This window comes from Rattus norvegicus, chromosome 18 (assembly GCF_021556685.1).
Source record: "Rattus norvegicus strain SHRSP/BbbUtx chromosome 18, alternate assembly SHRSP_T2T, whole genome shotgun sequence".
Classification (NCBI taxonomy): Eukaryota; Metazoa; Chordata; class Mammalia; order Rodentia; family Muridae; genus Rattus; species Rattus norvegicus.
The window spans coordinates 21897618-21902927 of NC_141551.1; the positions used below are offsets into that span (position 1 = coordinate 21897618).

The following is a 5310-nucleotide window of genomic DNA, read 5'->3' on the forward strand; positions in this document are numbered from 1 at the left end:
TTCTTATCAGTTCATACCTGCAATTTACGGTTTAGGGGTATAGGGAGGGTGGTGGCAGTGAAGGATCAGTCCTGGGTCCTGGGTGATCTTCACACCTGCTTGTCTTTATAAGCCCCTGTTTTTAGATAAACTTTGAGAGCTTGATCAGATCATAGACTTGCTCTCCTTCTTCGTGCCTCTTGTCCCCCATTCTTTTGCCCAGGTCTCCACTGAACCCCCACAGGTTGGGACAAACAATTAATAAATAAGTTTATATAAAATTAACAAGAGCAGCAAAGGAAACTGCCAAATAAGTGAAGAGACAATTACAGTATGGGAGGGAAATCTTTGCTAACAGCCTATCTGACAAAGGATTACTATCTAGAATATATAAAGAACTCTAAAAAACTAAATTACAGAAAATAAAACAACTCTGTCATTAATGGGCCAATGATGAGAACGATGAACTAGAAATTGGTCAGTAAACATTTGGAAAAATGGTCCTCCTCACTGACTATCAGCAAAATGCAAATTAAACCTTCCCCAAGATTCCCAGTCAGAATGAACACAATTAAGAAAACAAGTAACAAACACTGTTATGAATATGGAGAGAGGGAATCCTTATATACTTCTAGTAGAAAACTAAAAATAAATCAGCCACTGTGGAAATCAGTATGAAGGCTTATCAACTAAAGTTAGAACTACTATGTACCCAGCCATACAACTCCTGAGAATACACCTAAGGGTATATAATGGTATCTGTCAGTAGAATAACAGATGCCGAAAATGCAGCACATATACAAAATTGAAATTTATTCAGCCATAAAGGTTTTATATCAGTTTCAGGAAAATGGATGCAACTGCAAAGTGTCTTAGTAAGTAAATTAATTCAGACATGTTCCCTCATCTGTGGATTCTAGATTGCATATACCATACTACTAATGAAAGGTTAAAAACAAAACAAAAACCATTTCAGTCCACAAAGCTGAATATCTCAACTGGTCTTTAGTATAAGCCAGGACCCCAAAAAAGTAAGCTCTGATGACAGTGAAGCAATAGACATACTAGCAAGGTAAGAGCAAGTAGGTGCCAAGTCCAGTATGGCCCTGGTTGGGACAGAATGACATGGTTCCTGCCCTTGTGAGACTCCAAGAGTGTTGATGGCTGTTGTGTGCATAGGCTTGTTTGTATAATAAAGTACAAATTTCACATTCCTCTGAGGAATTTCCTCTCTGTTAACATTAATGACTCCATGAGATTAAAAACAGTGTCAGTCCGGGAGTCAAGGGTGTGGCTAAGTCTCAGCACAAATGGTAAATGCTGAGACCTTCAGGATAGCCCTTTAGGCTCTGGGAAAGAGCTCTAAATAAATGAGTTTAAAAATATATAATTTCTCAACTATGCAAAATGAATTATGAGAGGCTTCATGAATCTATAGGAACAAAGTCAGCTATTATACTATCTACCAGCTTCTCCAAAAGATACAAAGGCAGACAGATTCCTGAATTCAAGGTTATCCTAGAACAGAGCAAGGTTGAGCCCAGGTGCAGTACAAATGGTAATTTCAGGGCAGGGTCCTACCCAACTAGCTGTCCCAAAGGCAGACAGATCACTGAAGTCTTTTGCAATGTTAAGGAAAACATTTGATTCTAGCTGTAGCTTAAGGATCAAAGAGCTAGGTTCCTGGGATGCTGATTCATAAGATAAACAAAAGGAAACCAGGAGTAAATGACTGGAGTGATATGTAAAATAAAAGACTGGACCTGTGTTCTGCAAAAGATGAGCTATCCAGAGAATTTTTTAGGATAAAAAGAGAAAAGAAAGAATTGCTTGAAGATCTCTCTCTCTCTCTCTCTCTCTCTCTCTCTCTCTCTCTCTCTCTCACACACACACACACACACACACACACACACACACACACAAACAAACAAACAAGCAGGACATGGACAGAGAGATTGTAAGGCTCGAAGTGAGTCTTAACTACCGGGAGACCCCCAAGTGAGACACGAGAAAGGAGTTTGATGCAAACACAAGAGGTTTATTTTTGCTATGCAGTAGGGTCGATCTTCAACCAGCACCTCATGATGAGTGACTGGAAGGCAACCCAAATGGCTGTAACAAGCAGTTTTTATACTTTTTAGGGGTACAGGTTGCATCAGCAAGGTTACAGTTTAAACTTATTGGCTAAGCATATTAACCTTTGAATCTATTGGCTAGCAGGCATATGGCATGCAATTGAACTCTATCTGGGACCAGAGGGTCAGGTGACTATGTCAATACATTCTTCAGATTTTCAAGAATGTCTCTGCTCTTCCAGAGAACTGTGGGTGGAGAGTGGAACGTGCCCTAGCCTTGACCTGAGGCAGGAAGCTGGTACTTGGCCTAATCTTGACCTGAGTCAGTAGGTGTAAAGCTGGCGAAAGTCCTTAGGGTCCTCAAAATCTACCTTCTTTCTACCAAGCCAAACCTCCTTATAGTTCTTATGCTTCAGTAAGACCTAGGGTCCTTCAAGATCTCTTAGAATAGCAAGCAGAACACAGGTCATCAGCTTGGATCCATGATTCAACTTCAAGTTATTCCTTTTGCTTCTCCCAGACACACATTTTCTCAGAACCCTTCTCCACACCGAGGTTGATTCTTGGCAAGTAAGCAAAGAATGAAGCTCCCGGTAGAAGGTGTGGTCCAGATTAGAGGTGAATCTTCCTAACTCAAAGTTCCAGAAGTATATCTTCCCACTTCAAATTAAGCAAATTCCTCATAAGTATGCCCCTCCACAATTGGGTTTTTAGTTAATTGCAGATGTAGTCAAGTTGACAAGAATAGTTATCACAAGTCCACCACACCTCAACTTGATATACAATTGTATCTTCTTATATCATGACTAATTTCCAAATGAAAACAGTTCATAATTACACCTAAACATGTTATAACTAGCCCTTGTTTGGTCACATAAATTGTGTGTGTGTGTGTGTGTGTGTGTGTGTGTGTGTGTGTGTGTGTGTGTGTGTGTGTGTGATGGACCCTAGGGGCTTTCACCAGTCTTACCCTCACTGCCTGAGGTTAAGATTAGGCCAAGTACCAGCTTTCATTTTCCACCCACAATTCTCAGAAATATTCTTAAAAAATCTGAAATGTACTGACTGATAAGTCACCTGACCCTCTGGTCCTAGATAGAGTTTGATTGCATGTCATATGCTTGCTAGCCAATAGATTCAAAGGTCAATATGCTTACCCAATAAGTTTAAACTGTAACCTTGCTAATGTAACCTGTACCCTTAAAATGTATGAAAGCTGCTTATTATAGTCCTTTGGGGTCACCTTCTAGTCACTCGTCATGAGGAGCTGATTGAGGGGTGACCCTGTTGCACAGGAAAAATAAACCTCTTGCGTTTGCATCGAACTCCATTCTCATGTCTCGCTTGGGGGTCTTTTTTTTTCCGGAGCTGGACACCGAACCCAGGGCCTTGCGCTTGCTAGGCAAGCGCTCTACCGCTGAGCTAAATCCCCAACCCCTCGCTTGGGGGTCTTAACAGTAATTAAGACTCACTTCAAGCCTCACATGTGTTTGTGGCATGAAATTAGAAGAACAGGCATCTACATAAATGAATGGAACTAAGATGAGGTGAATGAAAAAGAAAGCCACCCATAAGAGGAGGTCAAGGTATGTTATATTCTTGTACAAGAATATCTTTATGAATCCCATTACTGTGTACAATGAATGCAAGTCAATAGAAATTGACCTTTTTTAACATCACCTGTGATGTTAAGTCTGTGATGTGAGGTTGGCCTTCAACCCATTACAAGCTTCCTCTTACCTCAATGTTAGGCATTCACACAAGGACTAGTTATCATTAGTCATTAATGTGCTCAGAAGAATCATGAAAGAAGCAAAATGAATCCCCATGTCCATGACAATAACCTACATCTTGTTACCAAACTTCATAGAGCATCAGAAACAAACAATATAGCAATAGTTTCATAGGTTGCATGTGAGGTAATTAGATCCAGGGAGCTCTAGTTTAATCATTCAGTGTATTGCTTCTTTGGGGGATTCATATTATGACACCATATTTTAAGGAGGTAGCAAAATATAAGAGTGAAAAGGTGAGGATCAGTGCTGGAGTCACTGTCGCCGAGTCGAGGCCACACTGCTGCTGCTCGTCCGTTGTCCCCCATTGTGCACTAGTGGTCTCAAAAAATTCAAAGTCCAAGATGACAACCCTCAAGGACCAGCTGATTGCGAATCTTCTTAAGGAAGAACAGGTCCCCAAGAACAAGATTACAGTTGTAGGAGTTGGTGCTGTTGACATGGCTTGTGCCATCAGTATCTTAATGAAGGACCTGGCTGATGAGCTTGCCCTTGTTGATGTCATGGAAGACAGGCTAAGGGGAGAGTTGATAGATCTCCAGCATGGCAGCCTTTTCCTTAAGACACCAAAAATTGTCTGCAGCAAAGACTATAGTGTGACTGCAAACTCCAAGCTGGTCATTATCACAGCAGGGGCCGAAAAGCAAGAGGGAGAGAGCCAGTTCAATTTGGTCCAGCAAAACGTGAACATATTCAAGTTCATCATTCTGAACATTGTGAAGTACAGTCCACAGAGCAATCTGCTCATTGTCTCAAATCCAGTGGATATCTTGACCTACGTGGCTTGGAAAATCAGTGGCGTTCTCAAAAGCAGAGTTATTGGAAGTGGTTGCAATCTGGATTCAGCTCAGTTTGTTACCTGATGGGAAAAAGGCTGGGAGTTCACCCAATGTCATGGGTGGGTCCTAGGAGAGTATGGTGACTGCAGTGTGCCTGTGTGGAGTGGTGTGAATGTTGCCAGCATCTCCCTGAAGTCTCTGAACCCAGAACTGATTAAGGGTCTCTATGGAATCAATGATGACATCTTCCTCAGTGTCCCATGTATCCTGGGACAAAATGGAATCTCAGATGTTGTGAAGGTGACACTGACTCCTGAGGAGGAGGCCCACCTGAAGAGTGCAGATACCCTTTGGGGAATCCAGAAGGAGCTGCAATTCCTAAGTCTTTCCAGTGTCCTAGCACTTCACTGTCCAGGCTGCAGCAGGGTTTCTATGGAGACCACACACCTCTCATCTGAGCTGTGGTTAGTACAGTTGTGTTGAGGTGGTCTGGGGAAAATCTCAGTTCCCACAGCTCTACCCTGTTGCTAAGTGGTACTTGTGTAGTAGTAACCTGGTTAGTGTGACAGTCCCACTGTCTCCAAGACACACTGCCAACTGTTTGCAGGCTTTGATTATCCTGGGAGCCTGCTGCATTGCTGTGCTGCACACCCTCACCAAACATGCCTAGGCCAATGAGTTCCC

General features: G+C 42.1%; 1 pseudogene; it reads left to right on the plus strand.

Annotated features, from left to right (window-relative positions):
• Window positions 1-4185: 4185 nt before the first annotated feature.
• Ldha-ps30 (lactate dehydrogenase A, pseudogene 30) lies at window positions 4186-5109 on the plus strand (annotated as a pseudogene).
• The last annotated feature ends 201 nt before the right edge of the window (window positions 5110-5310 follow it).